This window comes from Anabrus simplex, chromosome 9 (genome assembly GCF_040414725.1).
Source record: "Anabrus simplex isolate iqAnaSimp1 chromosome 9, ASM4041472v1, whole genome shotgun sequence".
Classification (NCBI taxonomy): domain Eukaryota; kingdom Metazoa; phylum Arthropoda; class Insecta; order Orthoptera; family Tettigoniidae; genus Anabrus; species Anabrus simplex.
Genome location: NC_090273.1, coordinates 128431286 through 128456919, shown reverse-complemented (window position 1 = coordinate 128456919; position 25634 = coordinate 128431286).

The window sequence follows — 25634 nt, the reverse complement described above, 5'->3', positions numbered from 1 at the left end:
TTGCTGGCCAAATCCTTCGAAGCCCCTCCGTATAACGGTTTACACTTCCTGGCAACTCAAGGGACTACTACATAAATAATGTATCAAGATCGCAAGTGACATTTTCTACCACCGTTTACTTAGTACGAGTTCTGCTCTCCATTTATCTCCTTTATATGAGAAATGCTTTCATGAGTATTAAAACATTATGGAAATTCTGAGCTAGAATGCCAAGAGTTAGTTATACACTTTATATGGACGGAGGAACACATTAAGAACAATACATTCTATCAAATTCCAAAATTCAAAGCAAAATGAAAAAAATCGAAATCAGGCAATGTCGCGATGACGCCCATAAGTTTTGGCGTACTATACATACCGCATGGTGGATAGAGTGAGCGTAGATTTGAACTTGGTAGACATTTAATTTCCAAATTCTAATCAAATTCTCACATCTTCTAAACGAAGACTATTACGTTATTGTGATAAAGGAACATTACTGCGTAATTCTCGCCGTCACATGGTGAGGTCTAAGATCGCTAATGCTTTGTGACGGAAAGGGTGGCATTTGCACGAAGAAATCCCATTCGTTTCCTCCAATGGGTCTACTAGAATAGTTGAAGTACTTGCATATTCTCTCACCTCTAGGAGTGGCATAATAATTAACCTACCGTTAATTACTTCAAATAATGGTGTAGGCTCAAATGTGTCTTTAATAGGTTTACTGATAGAAGTACGAGGTGCTATACCTCGTCATTTGAGTAATTTCTAAAAAATACCACATTCCAACTTCCGTGCGAGATGAGATAGGCACCATAGAACGAAAGAAGAGCTGTCAAATTCTGAATCATAATGTTAATCCACACTTCTAGATGTTTGAAATTTTACATCATATTATCATATTTTAATATTGTAATTCCAATGCTGTCCGCCTCTGTGGTGTACTGGTTGGTGTAATTAGCTCCCACCCTCGGAGGCCCGGGTTCGATTCCCGACTCTGCTAAGAAATTTGAAAAGTGGTACGAGGGCTGGAACGCGGTCCACTCAACCTCGGGAGGTCAACTGAGTAGAGGTGGGTTTGATTCCCAACTCAGCCATCCTCGAAGTGGTTTCCAACTTCTCCTCCAGGCAAATGCCGGGATGATACCTAACTTAGGGCCACGGCCGCTTCCTTCCCTCTTCCTTGTCTATCCCTTCCAATATTCCCATCCTCCCACAAGGCCACTGTTCAGCATAGGAGGTGAGTCAGCTTGGGCGAGGTACTGGTCATCCTCCCCAGTTGTATCCCCCGACACAATGTCTTACGCTCCAGGACACTGCCCTTGAGGCGATAGAGGTGAGATCCCTCGCTGAGTCGGAGCGAAAAACCAACCCTGGAGGGTAAACAGATTAAGAAAGGAAGAAGGAAATTGCAATGCTAAGTAATATTGTTATGTGGGTATACCGAGTCCTCCGGGGTTACCTCCAATTGGAGGCAGTTTTGTATTTTTAAAAACCTACGAGTTCCGAAACATTTTCCATCACTGAAGTAGTACCGGTGTATGTTTTCCGCCCGACCTGACGACGCTCGGCCGTCTTAAATTTGCAAAGAAATATTTTGGACTTATTGGGATTAATAATATCTATCATAAAATGACAAAGCCATTTTTCTAAAACCGTGTATTCATTATCATAATACAATGTATTATAACTCACACATATGGTTTACTAAATACAGTCTGTATCAGCAAATACTAATTTAATTTGTTAACACTAGAAAAATTTACCGTTACACATTTTCCGAACTCAATTTTGACTACAGTTTTTATTGTAGGATACTGAGCTGCAGTGACCTGTCCTGATTAATATGGATCTTCCTGACTACTGAAAATGAAAAACCTACATCCTGTTTTCCAGTTTTTGACCGGGTCAGGGATGGAATGAATGAACCAGATATAGGCTATTATTACAATGGGGCCGCCACTCCCAAGGTGATATTAATGACGGATAACTGCTATGAAACGATTATGGAGAGTGTTGCTGGAATGAAAGATGACAGGGAAAACCGGAGTACCCGGAGAAAAACCTGTCCGCCTCCGCTTTGTCCAGCACAAATCATACATGGAGGGACCGGGATTTGAACCACGGTATCCAACGGTGAGAGGGCGACGCAGTGCCGTCTGAGCCACAGAGGCTCTCTTCCTGACTACTAAATATAATAAATTTTGCATCAATATATGGGGAGTTAGTAACGGGTCATTTTACCGTTGTATTAATTATTACCATAACAAAATGTAATATAACACATATCTGTCATCAAGATATAATCATCTACCTATAATTATCCTATCAACAACGATAGTGTTAAAAATTACAACAATGGAACTCGGGATATATTACGAATTGTACAAGCGTTTTTTCCACTGCGTCTCTGGTAGTGTTATCATTAATCAGCTTGTCACAGCACAGTAAACACGTCCCGTAAACCATCAGTTGCCGAGTCTATTGCATGATATTCTTGGAGATACGTCTGATGTAGAATGTGGTCAAGATATAAAGGACCTTAAAGTAGAAAATGCATACGAAGTTGACTACCAGTCAAGTGATAAATAGAAAGCAGTGATTCAGATCACGCTGAAAACCGGATTCTTCAGGATGAAGGTAACTTGAACTATCAGCATAACAAGTTTGGTGAAATTCCTTGATTTATGCCGTATTCAAATTATAATGATGCCTCGCTTAGGACGAGTACTGACGAGTTTTCAATTATTCTATTAAAGCCGTAGACACAGTAACCCTTAAAGCATGGTATCATAGGGGACGCGACAACCAAGGTAAAAGCCTCCCATGGCCAGATTATGGGCCATCAGGTACTGATGGCATTAGGAAGTGGACTGAAGCAGACTGGGAAGATGACATCTGGTTGGATTGCTCGCTATACGCATTGAAAGAAAATCCAGGACTTACTCCTTATGCATAGTGCCATGTTTCTGACGACAGTGTAACGAGTGCATGGCGTCTTTTTGTTGAAAAATAAATATCGAAACTCATAAAGCAATGTACAGAAACATAGGCAGAACGATCATGATAAGTAACCGTGCCTATCGAGAACAGTAAGGTAAGGGTGTATTCTGCCCGAAGGCAGGTCCGAACCTCCGCAGAGGTGTGCCTGAGCCGCAATTTACGTGCGGCTCCTCCATTCCCTTACCCCCCACCCACCAACGGTGCGTGGCAACCCATCCAAATCTTGACCACACCCAATGTTGCTTAACTTCGGAGATCTCACGGGACCCGGTGTTTTAACACTGCTACGGCCGTTGTTTATCGAGAACGAAGTTATAATAACTTCAATAGCGGTCAAAATGACCACATCGGCGGTTTCAGGTATATAATGTATTCCGGCGGTTCCAGTGTTAAAATCGGTTTTTGGAATTATAGTCCATCATCAGTAGAACCAGGAACTTCGGGCAGTGATAGGTTAGAACGCAAACCTGTTGAATGGAGTAACAAGTATAGACTAGCCTGCACAACGCTTATGCTGTGAGCCTTGCATAAACATCAGGGGTACCTCCAAACAGAACCCCTAGAATTGGTGTTACTCTCGCTACATTACGGAAGAGTAGCCTAGACGACACTTCGTAATAATCAAATTAATTTTCATTCTAACCTATTACTGCCTGAAAATCCGGGGTCTAAACATCAGTAAAATTAATAAATGTACATTATAATTACCTAAAACTCATACCAGTATCCACATAAAATGTATCGTTAATTGGTTTAAGATGTTAACGTCACACTCTACGTGGATACCGGCATATATATACAATTTACTGATAAGAATTAAAAGGGTACTTCCCACGACACGCTACCACGCTGTAGCCAGAGTTACATCAATTCCTAGGCACATGGCACGGCGATTTTAGTACCTTAAGATGGTGGCACTATTGCATCACCGGATGACGTCATACTGTGTTCGGTTTATTTCTGCCGAGTACACTGGTTCTTCCTCTTTGCTATGTCGTCACACGTGTTGTATATAAATATTTCGATTAATATCGAAAAGGTTTTTTTGCCACTGGATTTACGTCGCATCGACACAGAAAGGTCTTATGGCGACGATGGAAAAGGAAAGGCCTAGGAGTTGGAAAGAAACTTTTTTTTGCTAGTTGCATTACGTCGCACCGACGATGGTACAGGGAAGGTCTAGGAGTGGGAAGGAAGTGGCCGTGGCCTTAATTAAGGTACAGGCCCAGCATTTACCTGGTGTGAAAATGGGAAACCTCGGAAAACCATTTTCAGGGCTGCCGACAGTGGGGTTCGAACCTACTATCTCCCGAATACTGGATACTGGCAGCACTTAAGCGACTGCAGCTATCGAGCTCGGTGGAAAGAAACGGCCGTGGCCTTAATTGAGGTACAGCCCCAGCATTTGCCTGGTCTGAAAATGGGAAACCACGGAAAACGATTTTCAGGGCTGCCAACAGTGGGATTCGAACTCACTATCTCCCGAAAATGTTTTAATAATGTACACCGGCGAAGTATGGTTCTGAAACTACAGATCGTAATGTAACAGCCCTGTAATGGTCATGCCTACCAAGGCGACTCCTGTCCACCTGGATGGATTGCGGATAGTGGAATCCCACGTGGTCAGTATGATGGCATTCGTTGTCCAACTGCTTGACTTTCGCGACGGGATCCAGTCCCCCTCAGTGAGTGCCAAAGTTGGTTTCTAGAGAATGACTGAACTCCGTGCCAGCCATCATTCGAGAATTAAATCCATTGAATTGTCCGTAAATCGGACCCGGTTCCTTTGAATAAATCAGGCACGCTATCTCGGCACTACGGGACTGGATAATTCGTAGATCTACCAATACAACTTTAGTGACGAACGGTGCCACGGAAGTTTCAAACGATATAATATATTTTATAAAGGTATTCTGTCTTTGATGGTTGGTCTATTAATGCTCAAATTAGTGTTCCTTAAATACTGGTATACATATATTAATAACGGAAACAAGGCGCTTCGGAATTTCTCAATTGGCCATCTGCAAGGGTTGCGTTGGACAAGGAACTGACTAAAGTGATACTCCGAGTTAGTTCCGTTGTGCTAGTTGGAATACGCGAGATTACATGCTACAAACTCTGTAGAATAAGCATATTATTCCGTTACTGTAACTGTACACCCCACATTAAAACATACCGTATTTATGGATACCAGTACCGTATATAATTTTGACGTAGGGCCATGGAACAAACTTCAGCTTTATACTATTTCAACCAATTTTCTTTTCCAGTACAGTAAAAAGTTGACAATTCGTAAAGACATCTGAATGTAATACTTTTAATTCCAATGTGATTTTTATTTTAGTGTAATTTTGTGAATTTAAGGATTTTCATTTTATAAGATAGACATTTATCTTTGTGTTCTGAAACTTATGTTCAGCTCTTGGGTCTTATAATAGCCGTTCCATCACTAGCGCAGTTGACAGGTTTCTTCAATCTGTACCATTTGAACGTGATTTTATAATCAGTTTGGCAATCAAATGCAAGGTAGATTTTACCACTGATTCTTCATCAGTGCCAAATATCTATATAATAATATCCAGAATCTTTAGTCTTGAACAAAAGAAAAGAAACATTAAAAGAAAACGGAATGTACATGTACTAAGGAAGATACTTGGACCAAGAAAATTTGAGAGTACTTGGATGGAAGGAATAATAAATAAATATGTAGACAAAATGTAAAATGATAAAATGCCCTAAGGAAAAGAATCTCTTTCTTATGATCACTTGATCCAAATGAATCCGGATTGAGTGAGTAAATTTTTTGACCATTTTGAGAAAAAATCAGAAAACAAATAATTGGTTCATCGAGATGATACACGATTTCGCAGAAATTATTACGAAAGTAGAAATTCTAGACAGACCTACATTTGGCAGTACGTTTAGAAATTTCGGGGGGAGGGGATTAAAGGAAAGAACAGAACGCGTGAAACTGTCTGGTCGGATGAAAGAAGAAAGTATAGTGAAACTATGAACAAATACTGGAGAGACCGAAAAATAAGAAAGGGGACAAAACATAAGGAAGTTGTTTTGCATGGTCCAAAGAAATAGAAGAAAGTAGAAGGAGATCCACAATCGGGTAATTTTTGCAGGATTTTCCACAAGATGTACAGTAATGAGGTACTGGCAATAGCTATACGGAAGAGATAAAGCAAGCACACTGACAGATTATAAACATCAACAGTAATGCTTCTGCTGGAATTGGTGTGACTACAGAGTATTTTTCGACTGATAACATACAGTATCAGTCAATGTAATGTTATTGTTGAGTAATTGTATTTTCTTCGGGACATGTCTGATACCAGGACAATGACTTAGAAAGGTAACCCAGGACTAGGGAATACTGTATATGATGAGATTAAGATCATGATCGGATTCACAAGGGAATAAGAGTGAAAAATCCGGCGATAAATAGAAGAGACTGGCTGCAATCACAAGACGGAACCTTTAGCCCGGTGTACTCTCCACACAAACATTTTTACAGTGTTCTTTTACTGAATTTGTTACATCGCCGTAATATTAATTTTCATTAGATGAGTAATCACGTCCAACAAGTGAGCAGTGTGTACACTGTAGAAGCCTGTCTACTAACAATTCCTAATTTACTTGAGTTTTGAAATCCTCCTCAGCAAACTAATAATCCTGTCAACTATTTCCATTTTATTATTTTAGCTTTATGAAAAGGTAGCGTTTACTCCTTACATTATTTTTATATTTCCGACCTTTCAATTTATATTTAATCCTTTCATTTCCAAAACAGATATTTCCTATCTAGTGATAGGAAAATGCATAGGCGTGGTTTTAAATTCACCTTCATTATAAGAGCAACGGTTTTGAATACTATACGGTAGTATAAGTACTATGAATGAAGGAAGAAGTATTATTATTATTATTATTATTATTATTATTATTATTATTATTATTATTATTATTATTATTATTATTCTTTCTTCGTTATGGCCGTTTACAGAGCGCGTTGGAACTTGTTAGCTTGATGATGGTTTTTCCTTTCTTCTTCTCCTCCCAAAATCTCTTCACACCAGGCAAATGCTGGGGCTGTACCTTAATTAAGGCCACGGCCGCTTCCTTCCAACTCCTAGGCCTTTCCCATCCCATCGTCGCCATAAGACCTATCTGTGTCGGTGCGACGTAAAGCCCCTAGCAAAAAAAAAAATCTCTTCATGAACTCGCTATGCTGTTTCTTGCGATCTTCCGTCCATTGCTTCCCTGTGGTTCTTTTAGCCTTTTCTGTGAACGTGTGCTTTACAACCAGATTTACAAAAGCCTTGCGATCCCTGATGATATCTTCTTTGATATTCATTTCTTTTAAGTTCTTCTTTATTTCCTCAAACTAGCTTATTTTGACCTTCTTTGAATTAATTATACCAAGCAGTCGTTTTGCATATCTAGTGCCGTCCATTCTACAGATGTGGCCATAGAATTTCAATCGTCTCCTGCGTACGGTATCGGTGAACTTGTCGATTGCTTTGTACAAATCTATAGTCTTCCTTTTGATCCATATACCATTTACATGAACGGGGCCATATATTTTCCTCAGAATTTTTAGTTCTTGTTTTTTCAATTTCATCAATTTTAGAGTGGCCTCCTAGAGATGTGGTTTCTGAGGCATACAAGGCTTCCGGAAGAACAACAGTCTTGTAATGCCGAAATTTTGCATTTCGTGACATCACTCTTTGATTGTAGTGGTTCCATGTTATTCGGTATGCTTTCAGGAGTTTGGTGGCTCTTTCTAAATTAGCTTTCCTATCCAATCCGGATGATACAATGATTTCTCCTAGATATTTGAAGGTAGGGACCTGTGTGATTATTCCATAATTTGTCTGTAGTGGGGATTTTTGTATATTCTGGTGTCCATTAGCCATGATGCGAGTCTTCTCATACGATATTTGGAGGCCTGTCATTATTATTATTATTACTGAAAATGAAAACCTACAACCTGTTTTCCAGTCATTGACCGGGTCAGGGATGTAATGAATAAATCAGATATAGGCTATTAGTACGATGGGGTCACCACTCCCAAAGTGATTTATTAATGACTGATAGATGATATGAAATGAAAATGGAGAGTGTTGCTGGAATGAAAGATGACAGGGAAAACCGGAGTACCCGGAGAAAAACCTGTCTCGCCTCCGCTTTGTCCAGCACAAATCTCATATGGAGTGACCGAGATTTGAACCACGGTATCCAGAGGTGAGAGGCCGACGCGCTGCCGTCTGAGCCACGGAGGCTCTTTATTATTATTATTATTATTATTATTATTATTATTATTATTATTATTATTATTATTATTATTATTTCATTTTTTCTTACTTCTTTAATCCGTTTACACTCCAGGCTTGGTTTCTCCCTCAGACTAAGCGAGGGATCCCACCCCTTCCGCCCCAAGAGCAGTGCCCTGGAGCGTGAGAATTTGGATGGGGGATACAATAGGGGAGGAGAACCTGTATCTCGCCCAGGTGGCGTCACCTGCTATGCTAAACAGGGGCTTTGTAGGAGTGTGGGAAGAGTGGAAGGGATAAACAAGAAAGAGGGAAGGAAGCGGTCGTGGTCTTAAGTTAGGTACTACCCCGACATTTGCCTGGAGGAGAAGTGGGAAACCACGGAAAACCACTTCGAGGATGCTTAAGATGGGAACCGAACCCCTCTCTGCTCAGTTGACCTGAGTAGACCCCATTCCACCCCTCGTACCACACTCCAAATTGCGCGGCAGAGCCGGGAATGTAACCTGGGCCTTCAGGGGCTGGTAGCTAATCACACTAATCACTACATCACACAGGTGGACATTATTATTATTATTATTATTATTATTATTATTATTATTATTATTATTATTATTATTATTATTATTATTATTATTATACGAGTTGGCCAAGCGGTTAAGGGCGTGGAGCATTACGTTAGCATTCAACATATGCGTGTTCAAACCTCGCTGCCGGAAGCCTTGAAGATGTTTGTTCATAGCTTCCCATTTTCATTCCATAGCTACAAAAACTCTATCCGAGTTGGTGTGACGTTGGACATAAACAAAAGAGAAAATATCGCATAGCCTCAGCTACCATGTCTAGGCATTTTGATTTGATGTCACCATGGTTGCTTGTTCATCAGTTTTGACGTTCCGTCTTACTCTACTAGATGGCAGAGGAACTGATCTGTATTGGATAATCTATGGCAGAGTTTTAATTCATTTTGTCAAGTGATTACAAAATATGCCATAGACCCACAGGCGATATTTTACATAGTAGGTCATGGAGAACCAAATGGACTATAATCCACTCTTCAGAAATCGGAGTACCTTTCCTGGGTTTGAACCCAAGTTATTAATACGAAGCCGTATACTCGCAAAACGAGAATCACCCAAAAAATACGATGCACAGGAACCAATTCTATAGTTAACATTCATCAGTATTAACCTCTATCAGATTCATTAAATTTTGTTTTTTCCTTGTTCCTATTTATCCTGAATTTCGGTACTATCCCCCAGTAATACTGTCTCACTCTTCCCTGGGGAAACTAGTTTTAATCTCTATTCAGCTACAGGGCGAGTTGGCCGTGCGGTTAGGAACGCGCAGCTTTAAGTTTGCACCCGAGAAATAGTGGATTCGAACCCCATTGTCGGCAGCCCTGAAGATGGTTTACCGTGGTTTCCCATTTTCACCCAAGACAAATTATAACTTTACCTTAATGAAGGCCACGGCCGCTTCCTTCACATTCGTAGGCCTTTCCTATACCATCGCCGCCATAAAACCTATCTGTGTCGGTGCCATGTAAAGCAAATATGCCTATCAAAAGAAATCTATTCAGCTATTCGTCTTTGCGCCTAGAAAAAGTGCTATGTGACAATACGCTTTCTTCAGTTTAGAACTTTGACCAGAAAGGTCCTGTCATCTAAGGTTCAGTACTGCATGAACTATTTCAACGAATTTTCCTTTTAAGTGATACATGTTCTGCAGGCCAGTATTTCTCCCCCTCAACATATTCACATAACGGTACTTCAAGGCGCAAAGACGGATTGCTGTTCAGACTTTGTGTTCTTTCTACCAATGTCGATTATTGCTTGCACATTTACCCTACGTAATTATATTGTGAGAAGAAAGACGCCGGTTCGTTCGGCAGATACGTAATACCATTAGTCAGTGGAAAGTTTAATCCATTTGTTTGCCTAACATCATCTCTGATTCATTTATCAACTGCGATTTAATCAAACAAAACGTGAGGAAATCACGTACCATTTTGCTTCGAAACATTTGTCTCCCTATCCCAGAAGCGTGTTTTATTATTCAATGTTCAACTGATAAGCTGACATATTGAACGAAAACGAAATGAAAAATAGCAGAATTTTGTATGAACGGCAGAAGTGTTCCAGTGATCTATCTCCGTCATACATTTTACTTATAAACCTTACAACGTTAGCCATATGCAAAATATAATCCAAACGTTTGGAGACTTCGTATATAGTTCCTTACCTTAAAACACTGATGCATCTACCTAGGCTACATTCTGTATCCCCTAAGGAAACGGTCAAGTAAGTAAAGTTTGACTTTGTGTATTTGCGTACATTTTAAATTATAACTGTTAGATTCTTCAGTCTGCAGAACCTAATTTTGAGTAATAAATTTATAAATTACCTGAAAGGGAAAAAACATGGTAAAAAAAAGGAACAAGATTAAAGTAGAATGAGATGTTTCGTTCTTGAAAGAACATCGTCAGACTATCAAATCACACCAAAATATTTATATATGTAAAAATATTTGTGTTTATTTCTGTTCAGATACTTAGGAACTTGAAATCTGGAACTTATCTTAATTCAGTCCCATTTCCTCTCCACTCTATCTTAAAATGCGTGGTACTGAAAAACCGTTGCTCTAATTGGCGCGAGTACAGCTGGCTAGCCAGTCCGTTGACTTTCCGACACGTCATCCCCCCCTCCTCCGAGGCTAGGTCAATGGCACGCTGTATTTTATTTTTAGATATTTTATTTTCAGTGCTCCCATTATTATTATTATTATTATTATTATTATTATTATTATTATTATTATTATTATTATTATTATTATTATTATTATTAGAGGATCCGTGCTGCTCTGCAGCATGCAGCATTCGTCTTTATATGCCCATCTTAATCATATTTTTTGCCTGCCCTTTTCAATAGTTTTATGAACATTTAATAAGAAGCGCGTTATGGTATGCCACAGTTCGTAGTCAGAATTCATCCATTCTGACGTGATCATGCTGTCTATTTGGTAAAGATCTATCCAGATATTCGCTTTTTTATCCTGCAGTTCTTGATGTAAAGCTTGGTATTGTGATGTAGAAAGGAAGGGTATTTTTAATCGCAGATTTTCTGTATAGAACATTGTCTTGTGAGCTCTTAGGTTAGTCTAGAAGGAGCGTTTTTTGCTAAGCAGAACTTTTTTAAGATATATGGCCATCATTCTATCTAGTGCAGCTAGAGTATCCCTCGATTGGTGTTCCAAGGTAAGACTTTACATCAAGAACTGCAGGATAAAGAAGCGAATATGTGGATAGACCTTTACCAAATAGTCGGCATGATGACGTCAGAATGGATGAATTCTGACTACGAACTGTGGCATGCCATAAGGCGCTTCTTGTGAAATGTTCCTAAAACCGTTGAAAAGGGCAGGAAAAACAATATGACCAAGACAGGCATATCAAGATAGGGTCTTTTTGTACATGGACGTTTTTTCTTAGCAGCATGTAAGTTATTAGAACGCTCTGACATCTGTTGAATATATTTGGAAGCTTGGGAAGGTCAGAGAATTAAAGAGTATCTAGCAGAGAGTAGCATTATTTCGTGATCAGAGGAAGAGTATACTCTCTGCTTGACAGGTAGTAATCAAACATGGCTGCACGCAATGACATTACTAAGGATCAGAATATTAAGTAAAGTGTTAGTCTCTTAGCAACCAGCTAAGTACAGAATGTATTGCGGTTTAGGGTAAGCCTTCGCTTGCAATTATTGGAGCGATCATTTAATAATTTGATTTTGTAATTAGATCTACTCAAAGTTGGCGGAACTTAGCGACCTCTCAACGTCTCATGATTCACCAGCAGGTAATTCCGGTGAGAATAAAACAGACGGACGGTTTTACCTGACCTGTTTTTAGTAAACACTTAATATATAGACTATTATTATTATTGCTGTTTGATTGTTATTGTTCTCGTAGTACACTTATTTTGTAAACTATGCAAAGGTTCTTAATGAGCGTCTAACTGGCATACATACAAAGGTTTATGTTTATTATATGCCCTGGAAAAATGCCATAAGACAAATCAGTTTGAAAACAAGAGGAGCAACCTCCACAATGGCTTGACGAATGTTCCAAAATGTCTTTGCCAAATCTTGGAACCTACTGCTACAAGAGGACCAACTAAATAAATAATTATATTTGTTGGAGTGATGAAATGCCGCCGTACTGTTTTCTATTCATGGTCACGAAGTCGCCACGCTTTTGCAATCCACCAAATGAGATACAACGTACGATCTCACAAACTTCAAATTTCCCTGTTTATTTGAATACTATTCTAGACTTCATGACGCCTGCGATTTCTGAAAATTCCATATCGGATATAGAACTATAGGAGTTAATATCTTCAGAGCTCCCTTCTCCCTATTGATATCGTATAAATTCAAATCGGTTGTATATCTAATAAATTAATCCAGCCCCCATATAACGAATTGAATGAACAAATCACAACCATCCACTTACCATATGCAAAAATATTCTATTAACATTCAATCGAATGCAAACTGGCGCTGGTTGCAGGGCAATAAATACACACAAAACAGTAAAACTGAATACAAACTACACATTGGAAATTTCGATTGTTGGCAGAAGGGATGAATAACGTATAAGGTCGATTTTACGCTGACATTGGTCACACGAAACGAATATGTGGAACAAAAGACTGGGAAATTGACATGCACACCCAATTGGATCCTGATAATTAAGTGATTTTTTTCTGAAAAGGTTTCTAAATCATCACAAATATGTTTCGAGTAATATTATAAGTTTTTATGCTGATAACAGTGCAAATAGCATTAAGTATAGTGTCTGTCGCATCGTAGTACGGCAATCATATCGTGAGTAACAGGACCGTGAGGTTCGCGCTTGACTCTCGGGATGTGCAACTGCTGAGCGTTTCGTTTATTCAAGCGTCAACTTCACGTTGCAATATCTCGGGATGTAATTGACCTATTGCGATGAAACAAACGCCATTATTTATGTGATTTTTCTTGTTAACGATTGCGCACGAAAAAAAATACAGGGTGTCTATTTAAAAAAAAGGAAGTTGATGTTGAAAATACTCTTTTCCTACGTTTTAGACTGGCTCATAGTATTTACTTTGATTAGCCCCTTCCCTGCCTTCATGTCTGTGAAAGCCATTTTTCAATATCTCTTGTTGTTCCAGATATATCTGCGGTGAAAGGTTTAAGTGGGCCACCCACCCTGTATAGTAATAAAAATCTTAATAATGATAGTAGTCTTTCTTAATCCGTTAATTTAATTTCGTGTGGCTATTTCTAGCCGAGTGTAGCCCTTGTAAGGCAGATCCTCCGATGAAGGCGGGCGGCATCTGCCATGTGTAGGTAACTGCGTGTTATTGTGGTGAAGGATAGTGTTATGTGTGGTGTGTGACTTTCAGGTGTTTTTGGGTACAGCTCAAACACCCAGCCCCGGGTTAAAATCCCCGACCCTGAAACGGGAATCGAACCCGGGATTCTCTGAACTGAAGGCCAGTACGCTGACCATTCAGCCAACGAGTTGGACCTTAATCCCTTTATCCCCCAGGGATTGTTTGTCCCTCGGACTCAGCGAGGGATCCCACCTCACACCTCTACTGCCACAAGAGCAGTGTCCTGGAGCGTGAGGATTTGGGTCGGATTTAATTAAGGTACAGCCCACGCATTTGTCTGGTGTGAAGATGGGAATCCAGGAAAAGACATCTTGAAGGCTACCGATAGCGGGGTTCGAACCCACTACCCCCCGCCCCCCGAATGAAAGCTCACAGCTACGTGACCCAAACCGCATGGCCAACTCGTTCGGTTATTTTTTCTCCCGAAAACTGTTAATTTCTGGATATGGTATTTGTTTAAATTGAAATGACGATTTCAAAGTCTGTGTGGTGGCCATGATCGTTAAGGCGTTGAAGTCTAAACCGTCCGTAGTAAGCCGGTTTGAGTCCTGTGGGTCAAAAAATTCTTCATCATCAGAATGTTGTAGGGGAGGTGATGGTATACAATTTGTAACCACTATATCGCGTGCCAAAAGCCTGTATTATATTACAAACCTCTCCGCGGTGCTCATATGGGGTGAGGGCATATGACGCTGTTGATGGAGATTGGCCGTCGGATGGGGACGTTAAGAGCAGTCCCCGTGGTGCTGTTCGACAGGAGTAGGCTATGTGCCGCCACCGGGTTTCACCCTCTCTCTTCTTACTATCATATATCACGTCATTCATTTCATCTCATTAACTCTTCTGATGAGGTTGACGTCAGGAAGGGCATCCGGTCATAAAAACCCGCCACGACAGATTCATCTCACCTCATACCCGACCCCGTAGAGAAACGGGACAAGAGTTGGACAGACAAACAAACAAACAAACAAGCAAACAAACAGACAGACAGACAATTTAAACAAAGTCAAACATAAACTACTTTAATATATGTACAAGTCGGTTACTCTGAAAGAGTTTTTCTCTGTAAATTTGTGGATCACTTAGCTCGTCTTCTTCATTATTCGTGTAGTGAATAGATTGAAAAGGGGGGATCACTTCCACGCAAGTATGTGCTACCATTTTACTTCAAAGAATCTATATCCTGGATGATACAACAACATACTGTATCATAACAATGCACCTAGACGTTCAGAGAGCACAGGTCACAGTCAGAATGCACATCCCACATCCTCCCCACCCTGGTCGATCTCCAGCGGGACGACCAGCTGCACTGGGCGTGTAATCTAATGTCGGTCAGTCGTGCGGCCTCCTGATGTGGCCGTCTCGTCCTTGGAACTCTTGGATGACGGCGGTGTGAGTCGTTTTGTACAAGAACTTCATCTCCCACTCGTAAGGGAACTGATCTTCCATGTGTCTGCCGGACATGAAGATAGTTTCTCAGTTCCAAGGGATATTCTTCGGTCCATATTTTCATAAGGTCGTTTGCTGCTTGTTGCTGAAGTCTGAATTGTCGTTTCAAGTCTTTGTGCAGAAGTGGTTCAGATCCAGTAGGGATATAAGTCAATCGTCTTCCGAGGTTTAGGAAGTGAGCAGGAATTAAAGTGGTAGGGCCTTCATCCTGGAGTAATGGACGTGAATGTATTGCGGCCTCCACACAGGATAGAATTGTGTTAAGTGTTTCATGGTCCACTTGTCTGCGTCCTAAGACTTTTCTAATGCACCGGTTAACTGTGCCGATCATACGCTCCCACATTCCCACCAATAAATGTAGTGAATATATTAAAATGAAAAGCGGGATCACTTCCATGCAAGTATGTGCTACCATTTTATTTCAAATAATCTGTATCCTGGATGATACAACAAAATATCCTAACAATGCTCCTAGACGTTCAGAGAGCACAAGTCAGAGAGAATGCAAAAATGGATCAGTTTCAAACTCCCACAATTCGTACGTTCCAGAAGACATGGACAATTTAAATTATGAATTAAGTGACATTTGTTACAAATAACAACGTACATAGAGCTATTTGTAACTAATTATTAATTCTGCTTTTTATTATCAAATCTTGGGGAACAGAAATTTGCCTCACTCAGTTTTACAGTAGATTTAATTCCAGCATCATTGATCTCTCACTGGGAGCAGAAGGATAACACGAGACCTATCCACATACAAACATTACGTCCTCTTCCATAAGTTACTCTGCAGCGACTGTCTTTGTACGTGTGTAGAGCATTGAAATATTCAGTACCGTGCATGGCGGCAAATACCTTTGCAAACTTGGAGCTCATATTATTTGAGGATTTAACATATAATCCCTTTGATCCCACTCGATGTTGAACTCTGTGTAAGCCGTTCTCTCTGGATATTTATTCACGTTCACTCGTGTTTATTTTTGAATTTCCATTTTTGGTTTTATTTAAGTCTTGTGTTTTTCTACAACTATATAATCTTGTCTTATCCTTTCACGTTTAGCTCATTCGCACGTTGTACGTTTTTTGCATGTTACAAAAATGTATGCTTCTATTTCTGCTTGTAAACCAAAAGGAGACGAACAATTACATTTTTTAAAATTTTAAATCCATGATAATTTCCCCTTTATAAATTGCATACATTTTGCTAATACACTATCTCAACTAAAATTATTTTAGTTTATCTTACTATACAATGCACATTCTTCATGCATTAAAGCTGTGACTTAAAGAGCAAATTCCCATGAGTTTTTTTTTAATTAAGGAACATTTTCTCATCTCCTAACTTTATTTATATTGTTTGTCGTATCTATACTGAAATGGTGTGTTGCTTACGGGACAAATTTTACCACACAGCCAAAAAAAAGCAAAGCCATTTGCATACAGGTCATGAAGGCCCTGGTAGGGTTTGAAGGTGAAGGTTTCCACTATCTATAATCTCGGCTCTTGTTGGCATAGAGTGATTAGATATACGTCCGGCCAACTTTACTCCCAGGAATTGACTTGGTACTCACTTTTGGTGTAGGCTGAGTGAACCTCAGGGCCTTGTGTACCTCCAGAAATGAAAATTTTTAATTTTAAATTTTTCGACTTCCTGACGGGAAATCGAACCCACGTCCTTCCGGGTGAACTAAACACGCCTTCAACGCCTGAACCATGCAACCCCTCTATCACAGAGTTATCTGAGAACATTAGATATTCAGGTAGCGATAAATGTATATTTTTAAATCTATCTTTTCTGTTTCAAACCACGATTCGCATATATAGCCTGTACAATTTTGAAATGTATAACTTCAGTAGGGTTGGAGAACATTTTTCCTAGTCTGTAAAATTATTTAACACTAGCTGATGAACCCGTGCTTCGCTACGGGATTCTCAGAAAGACTGACTTTGTGGTTTTCTTAACTGAAATCAACATAGGTCATTACAAAAACGAAAGTATCAATGTAGCGATTAAAAGCAATGCTATCATATAAAATACTGGATCAAATGGAAAGCGGAGCGTTTTATCACTTTTAACGAACAGTGCTGCGGTTAGATTGCGGTGCCAATCTAATAGCCCAAAGTTCCAGAGCTGGGATGACCAGGCCGCAGATTGCCATGAACACTCTAAATATGCACACTGTTCATTCCAATCAGTGCCTCAGAGTAGGGATTGAATAGCCCGAATGCTATGATGATCCAGTGTGTTACGTACCAGTAATATCAGAAAATTTATAAACCAGGGGAATGGCATGCTAAAGAAGAAAGTTATCTAACTCCCCAGCTACTTCCCATCAATATTCAGGCAGGCTGTTACACTGTACGACTGGGCGAGTTGACCGTGTGGTTAGCGGTGCGCAGCTGTGAGCTTGCATCCGGGAGATAGTGCATTTGAACCCCATTGTCGGCAGCGCTGAAGGTGGTATTCCGTGGTTTCCTACTTTACAACCAATCAAATACTGGGCCTGTACCTTAATTAAGGCCTAAGGCACTCCTAGCCCTTTCCTATCCCATCGTCGCCATAAAAGCTATCTATGTCGGTGCGACGTAAATCAAATAAAAAATACTCTGTACGCAGCAGTAGTCCTATCTACCGGAGATGAGGGGCAACAGAAGACAAAGCACATCACAACAAAACAATGGTCAATGTAATGTTATTGTTGATCAATGTTATGAGCTTTCTATATTGTAGGCCTTCACATTTAGTTTTCTTTCGACTCTGTGATTTGTAAAATATTTTATACCGTGAAATGTAGTTTCTTATTCTCCGACTTACATAGCGATTTCCATTAAATACTGTTTACCCATTTTCTCGTTACTCGGCACTGATATGGACTTAGTAACAAAAATACAAATTCATGAATATCTCTGTGATCATAGGCAGTACGGTAACAATGTATAAGACATTAATAATAGGAAATTTAATACTATATAACCTTAGTTATGTAGCATTCATCGATTGCACCTCTAATAAGAAATATTTGAGAATGACATTTTAGGCCTTCCCCTAAAATACCATTTCACTCAGCGTGTATAAAGTAATTTACAGCCTAGACTATAGCGACTTATTTCCTGACTTTGCATACCGATTTTCATCAAGATAGGACTACTATTAACAACAATATTTGAGAATTAAATTTTAGGCCTTCCCCTAAACTACAATTTTTCTCAGCGTGAATACAATTATTGATAGCCTAGATTGTAGCAACTTATTCCCCAACTTTACATACCCATTTTCTTTAAAATACGACCACTAATAACATAAATAGTTGAGAATTCAATTTTAGGCCTTCCCCTAAACTACCATTTCACTCAGCGTGAGTAAAATGATTTATAGCCTAGATTGTAGAGGCTCATCCCCCGACTTCATATACTGATTTTCATTAGACCACTAATAACATAAATAGTTGAGAATTCAATTTTAGGCCTTCCTCTAAACTACCATTTCACTCAGCGTGAGTAAAATAATCTATAGCCTAGATTGTAGAGGCTCATGCCCCGACTTCACATACCGATTTTCATTAAATTTTCTTCAACCGTTTTCTCGTGATGCGTGTACATACATACATACATACATACATACATACATACATACATACATACATACATACAGACAGACAGAAATTACGGAAAAGTAAAAAGTGCATTTTCTTGTTACTATGGACATGACCGATACAGAAATACCATTATTTTCAAATTCTGAGCAATGTACAGACAAAACTCTTATTTTATATATATAGATAGTAAGCAAAGGATATTTCGAGTCCCCTTTTTCCATACAGATTTCAGTCCCACAGAGGGTGCTGTAAGCCATTATTGATGTACAACTTTTTAAACTATTGTTCAAAATGTACCCACCGTCTCTCCAACAGTTATGTCATAAAATGGAGATGAGTTGCAGCAGAAGAGAGAGAGTACAAATAGCCACTGTAATACCATTCACATTTTCTCTTACCTACAATGCTAAAACATCTCACTTAGTTGCTCATATTAGATGAACTAGATGACCAAGTTTCGTTGCAACATTTGAATTGAATATATAGGCTACTTAGTCTTCGGATAATAACATGGTCCGTACGCACAGTAGTGCTACCTGTAAACGTAAAATTTATCCAGAAATCAGAGGTGAAGTAGTCACAGATCTGCATTTTCAATCTGAGTACACGGCAATGAGTGCGCCACTGATAGCGGATGCATTCGTCATTGTAGATGAATCAGTTGAAGTTTTGAATATTCACGTCACGTTCATCACACGTTCAGATACCAGAAGCAGGGAAAGAACTCCCTCACGAGAAAATCCTCTACTGTTCTTCTTCTTCTTCTTAATCTATTTACCCTCCAGGGTTGGTTTTTCCCCTCGGACTCAGCTAGGGATCCCACCTCTACCGCCTAAAGGGCAGTGTCCTGGAGCGTGAGACATTGGGTCGGGGGATACAACTGGGGAGTATGACGAGCACCTCGCCCAGGCGGCATCGCCTGTTATGCTGAACAGGAGCCTTGTGGGGGGATGAGAAGATAGGAAGGGATAGACAAGGAAGAGGGAAGGAATCGGCCGTGGCCTCAAGTTAGGTACTATACCGGCATTTGCCTGGAGAAGAAATGGGAAACCACGAAAAACCACTTCCAGGTTAGCTGAGGCGGGAATCGAACCCACCTCTACTCAGTTGACCTCCCGAGGCTGAGTGGACCCCGTTCCAGTCCTCGTACCACTTTTAAAATTTCGTGTCAGAATCGGGAATCGAACTTGGGCCTTCGGGATTGACAGCTGACCACACTAACCTTTACACCACAGAGGAGGACGCCAATATTTTCACCAATTATTATTATTAACAACGACACACTTTCTTTCGAAACCGGACTGAAGATTACCAACTTAAAACGATTGGTCTCGGGTGGTTTACCGCCCAAATGGGGTCTTATTTGACGTTCATCTTGTTTTAACGCGTAACATCACAGAAGCGTTTTTTTTTTACAGTACGCTTCAGGTCCCGTCGACACAGATATTATTATGGTGACGACGGGATGGGGAAGAGCTAGGAGTGGAAAGCAAGCAATCGAGGCCATCATTAAGGTACGTTTCCCTCGTGTGAGAATGTGAATCCACGGAAACGATCTTCAGGGCTGCCAACAGTAGGGTTCAAACCCATTATCTCCCAAACACAAACTGATAGATACGTGATCTGACAACTTTGTTTGTTAGGCTGAGTGGCTCAGACGGTTGAGGCGTTGGCCTCCTGACCACAACTTGGCAGGTTCAATCCTGGCTCGGTCCTGTGGTATTTTTAAGGTGCTCAAATACGTCAGCCTCGTGTCAGCAGATTTACTGACACGTAAAAGAACTCCTGCGGGAAAAAATTCCGGCACCTCGGCGTCTCCGATAACCGTCAATAGTAGTTGGTGGGAGATAAAAATATTATTATTATTATGATTATGATTATGATTATGATTATGATTATGATTATTATTATTATTATTATTATTATTATTATTATTATTATTATTGTACCGGTTGGTACACCTCTACGCCGCACATTTGCATTTTCCGCCTTAAAATACCGCCCTACTGGAGAAACCCGGAACTTTAACAACTGAACTGTTTATCTGAAGATGTCATTGTGTGTTTTTGATTTGCTTTTGTTTTTCATTGATCGAGAAGTGTGGACATTCTCTAACAGAGGTCTCTACCAAAAAACTATGATTATGCACTCTAGTGTGAAGGAATGAACTTTCTTGAAGAAATGTTGTATTCATAAGTTTTGTCTTTACTAAATTTTGTTCTGTGGTTTGTGGGTTGGCAATATTAATCCTTTCCTTCCGCCTGTTTTGAATTTAGCCAATCAGTAATTTCTGTAATTAATTTTCCTCCAATCATAGCTTTCTTCTTCGAATTTCCATGTGTAACACTTAGTCAACCAATAAAAATTGAGTGGGTGTGTCTACTCATTCCTGAAAGGTCTCGAATTTTCCACGAGGGTATAAAACTGCTGATTTTCTTGTCTCTGGGCCACTCGTATAACAGCTTTCTCAGTGTGTGAATATGTAGCAGGGGGCGGGAAGCGCCTCGTTCTTCAGGCAGCCGTTCTTCAACAAGGTAATGGCCTTTTAACATCTGTATTTCTTGCTAGCTCAGCAGTTTAACTCTCGGGGAAGGTTCGAAACCTTCAATATGTAACCCATCTCTTTAAAATGTAAATCCCTTTTCACTCTATGTAAAAACTACAATGTCTTTAACTGTAATTCGGGGATAGAGAGTTCCTTACCCTCTCGAGCTCCCTTTCATTTTTGGAATTCGAGGTGACTACGTTTTCGTAACCGTTTTTCTCTTCCTTCTTAAAGTGTTAAATTTATTTTGCAGACTAGTCATCTCCATAGATTGGGATTAGCCCCTGTATTATCGGCCTAGCGCCACATAGGTTTTAACAAACTTTAGTGTAGGAGTTCAAGTAATCGCCTCCATTCATCTTTGTGTTTGGGCCATTTAATTAACCTTTAATTTGCTATTCAGGCCTCGTAGGTTGGGTACTAGATACCCCTGTGTCCTTAGAATTGTGCCTTGAGAGGCAGTTTAGAGGAATGTTTGTTGTTGCCTTTAACAGGCGTGAGAAATTGAGAGCAGGTTAGCTCTTTCTGATAGATGTGCCTCTAGGAGGCCCAATATGTGACTTTGGAGCTAACGCTCCCGGTAATGAAGGGGTTTTCTGCCCTTTGGTAATTTGTGGTTGTGAACTGAGAGCTCAGACTTTGGGGCTCGTAGCCCAGAATTTGTAAAATTACATTGTACCTGATATTTTTGTTATTTCACCTTGTGAAAATTGTTAAACTTTGTTGTCTGTTGAAAAAATATAACCTTTATTTACATTTTAAATTCATCTTTCGGATTTGTAGTTAGACCCATTCCAGCCCGCACCTTCTTTCACCTCTGCTGTCCCACAGATACCTCGGAACAATTATTATTATTATTATTATTATTATTATTATTATTATTATTATTAGTGTAAAATGGCCCTCCATAATGAATAAGTTACAAAGGCGATATCATTAATCGATTTGGAGGCAACAGCGCTGCGATCATATTTTGTCACGGGCGTTTCGGAGCAAGCACATGTCAAGCGCCGGAGCGAAAAGAAAGACATTTTCACGTCAATAAATCTGTCCATTCTAAGAATATATTTCCCGCGCTCTCGGTTGGTATTCATGAATGTTTAAAAGTGATAGAATCGTGTCAGTAGAATCAGCTTCCTACAGCAGAGACGCAATGAGATTAAATGTCCACGTCATGTCTTTCATCCGTTCTCGCTCAGTAGGGCACATGGGAATCAGAGACAGCAGCAGGTAAACTAACTCACAAGATAGAAAACATAACATCCTTAAAGACGTTCAGACACATTCCAATGCAAGGAGTATATAAGGGGGGCCCAGGGGGCCTGGCCCCCCCCCCCCCCCCGAAAAAATCTATAAGCCTTGAAGAACCGGACCAAAATGATAGGAATTTTCGATCCTTGTTGAGATTCCGAGCCAACAGTTAGCAGTTTATGTGCCATATCTGGACGATTTTTGTAACTCACTAAAATAATGCTTTGAATCTCACAAGGAAATAGTTGCATCCTTACAAAACATCCTTCCACAATTGTGTATCGTAACAGATTTCGGTTCATTGGAGGCTGCTTTTAGTTTCTACGAAGGAAATCTGTCACATAAAGAGATTGTGCAATGTGAGATTATGTTGTGGAAAGAAAAGTGGAGTCAGGAAAATCCTTCAAATCTTCCCAAAATGGCTGTAAGTTCTCTAGAAAAATGTGACAAGACTTTCTTCCCCAACATTTATACCCTTCTCAAATTACTCGCCGTTCTTCCTGTTTCTATCGCAACCGTAGAAAGAACTTTCTCTAGCCTAAGGAGACTGAAGACTTACTTAAGGAACAGCACATCTGAAAGTAGGCTTAACGGGCTTGCTTTACTCTCTATCCACAGAGACATTATAGTTAGTGATGAAGTTCTTGATAAGTTTGCAAGTGTACCAAGAAACCTGGACTTCGTTTTGTAACCATTGGTGTACTGTATGTATGTATGTATGTATGTATGTATGTATGTATGTATGTATGTATGTATGTATGTATCAGCCCAAATCAATGTTTCCTTTTTCCTTTCTAAAGTGTTTGAAATCGTCTGACCTCTTAAAATTTACTTAATCTAACCTTACATCAATATTGGCCCCCCCCCCCAAAATATATTCTATATTCGCCACTGTTCCAATGAAGGAAGTACTATACAGGGCGGTCGGAAACAGCGTGAACCAATTATATGAGCGTTAGAGTTTGGTCATACTTACAAATAATTTGAAAACACTGATATCTCGCGCAGTTGCCATTTTTATCAGCTACTGAAATTACCCAATCAGGTGGCGTACCGGCTTGATGGCATCAATGGTAGGAAAGAATTCGCCATGGAAGGGATTTGAACACGGGCCTTCGAAACGAGAGTTTCGCGCCATACCAAGTATGGTACCGGCTGAAATTCACGTTGTGAAACTGAAACTGATAATTAACACCCATGGGATGGCCTGATGCGATTTCTTCTTAGTTCCTGAGGAGAAATCCCACAGCCAACCTTGGTACTAATTAATGTTTATTGTGACACTGTCCTAAGAAGGAACTAGGCAAAGCTACGGCGTGCACTCCGCAATGTTAGTAACACGAAGCAACACTATGTGGCGCACGCGAAGTGACTGTCCTTTGTTTAATACTCAGGTTTCCACTAGTAGCGCTCAGGTAAGTAGGGGTGAGTAGAATAGCACTGCTGCCAACTGTTGGTTGTTGGTTTGATATGGCTATACTTTCTTGTTTCTTGCCGAGCGGACAGTACGCGCCGCGGCGATAGCAAAGAGCCTCTCGAAGGGAGTGTGGCCCCAAATTGGCCACACAGATTGGCCTAGATGTGCAGAAATACGTCAATACTAATAAATTGCCTTTATTTCTTGCCTAAGTCCCGAGAATAAAAGAGGTTTTGAGAAAGTGTAAGGTTACCGTCCGACGCCATGACACTTTGAAACTTCGTGGGCATCTTTAGTCTGTTTTCTTTTGCAGTGGTTGGTAACGTCGGACAATGCTCGTGATCCTTGGCAGAATCAATGGATAATGGCGTCTGGACCACTACTTTAGGTTATAAAAGTAAATATACTTCTAGGGGCGGGTGGGTTGGACCCTGGCAGACGTAATGAACACATCTCTCCTCCAGAATCATTATTAGAGGTAAGAATATCAGCATTGAAACTAACATGTATGTATGTTTAGTCCTCAGCCCGAAGGCTGGTTGGATCCTCAACAGCTCCGCCATCAGCTGTCATAAATGGCCTAGGCATCACTGAAGAGGCGTACTAGGGAAATGAGGAGTGAGGTAGTTTCCCGTTGCTTTCTTCACCGAGCCAGAAGTTGCTATTACATATCAGGCTGCCAAGCCCACTGAAATGCATGCACCAACTGACCCTATGAGCAACATTTTCACACCATTCATAGCAGGGACTGGCTGCATAAGGAATGGCATTACTAGCATCACTCATACCTCAGTCACTTTCATCTTTCAAAGCCAAGGATAAAGCTGAGACAGATCAATGAAAGTAACAATATTGCTCTAGCCCATACTAGAAGACATAGGGCACTGTAAACACTACGTCCTGCCAGCAAAGGCATGAAACTAACATATCATGAAATAAAATTTCCGGAGTGCACTCTGTATTTCTACCAGGAACTATCTTTCGGCACTGATGAGAATATTCCCATTTTCCATTAATGACCTGTCCAAGTGTTCTTACGAATCAATACTGGCACCAACCGTCCACACTACCCAAACTGAATCGGCCAACAGAAGGAACTCCAGCACGTACTTCGCAATCCTGGCCTGTCTGGAAGACACTTAATGGGATAAGAACTGGAGTGCCTAAAACCAAGACTGCACTCAAAAGATGATGTTATACACAGAATGCCGACTGCGACTGAGATGCAATTCAAGATCTTGAGGATCTATTTCACTGTCCGAACTGCCCTGTGGAAACCCAACTTGAAGACTGGTATGTGATAAAGCTATTGTGGCTGCTCTATATTGGACCGCTGTCAATATTTGATGATACTTGATACGATCATCATAATCAGCAGTCTCGGACTCATATTTTGCTTTGATAACATGGAAACAGCAGAGGTATGAACAACAATAGTAATATCGCTCCTTATGCAACCAAACGCTTTGATGAATGGTAGGAAGGTGGTTACTGTCATGTTTATTATTGCATACATCGTCACTTCCAGAAAAAAAAAACCTCGTATCCTACAATTTTCTTCCTGTCCATAATTTACTTTACGACTGGACACGTCTCCTAGTCACATACGTAGACCACCAGGACAATTTTCTCTGTTTTTATTTTCCTATGTTTATGTGTAAATAAAATGAAA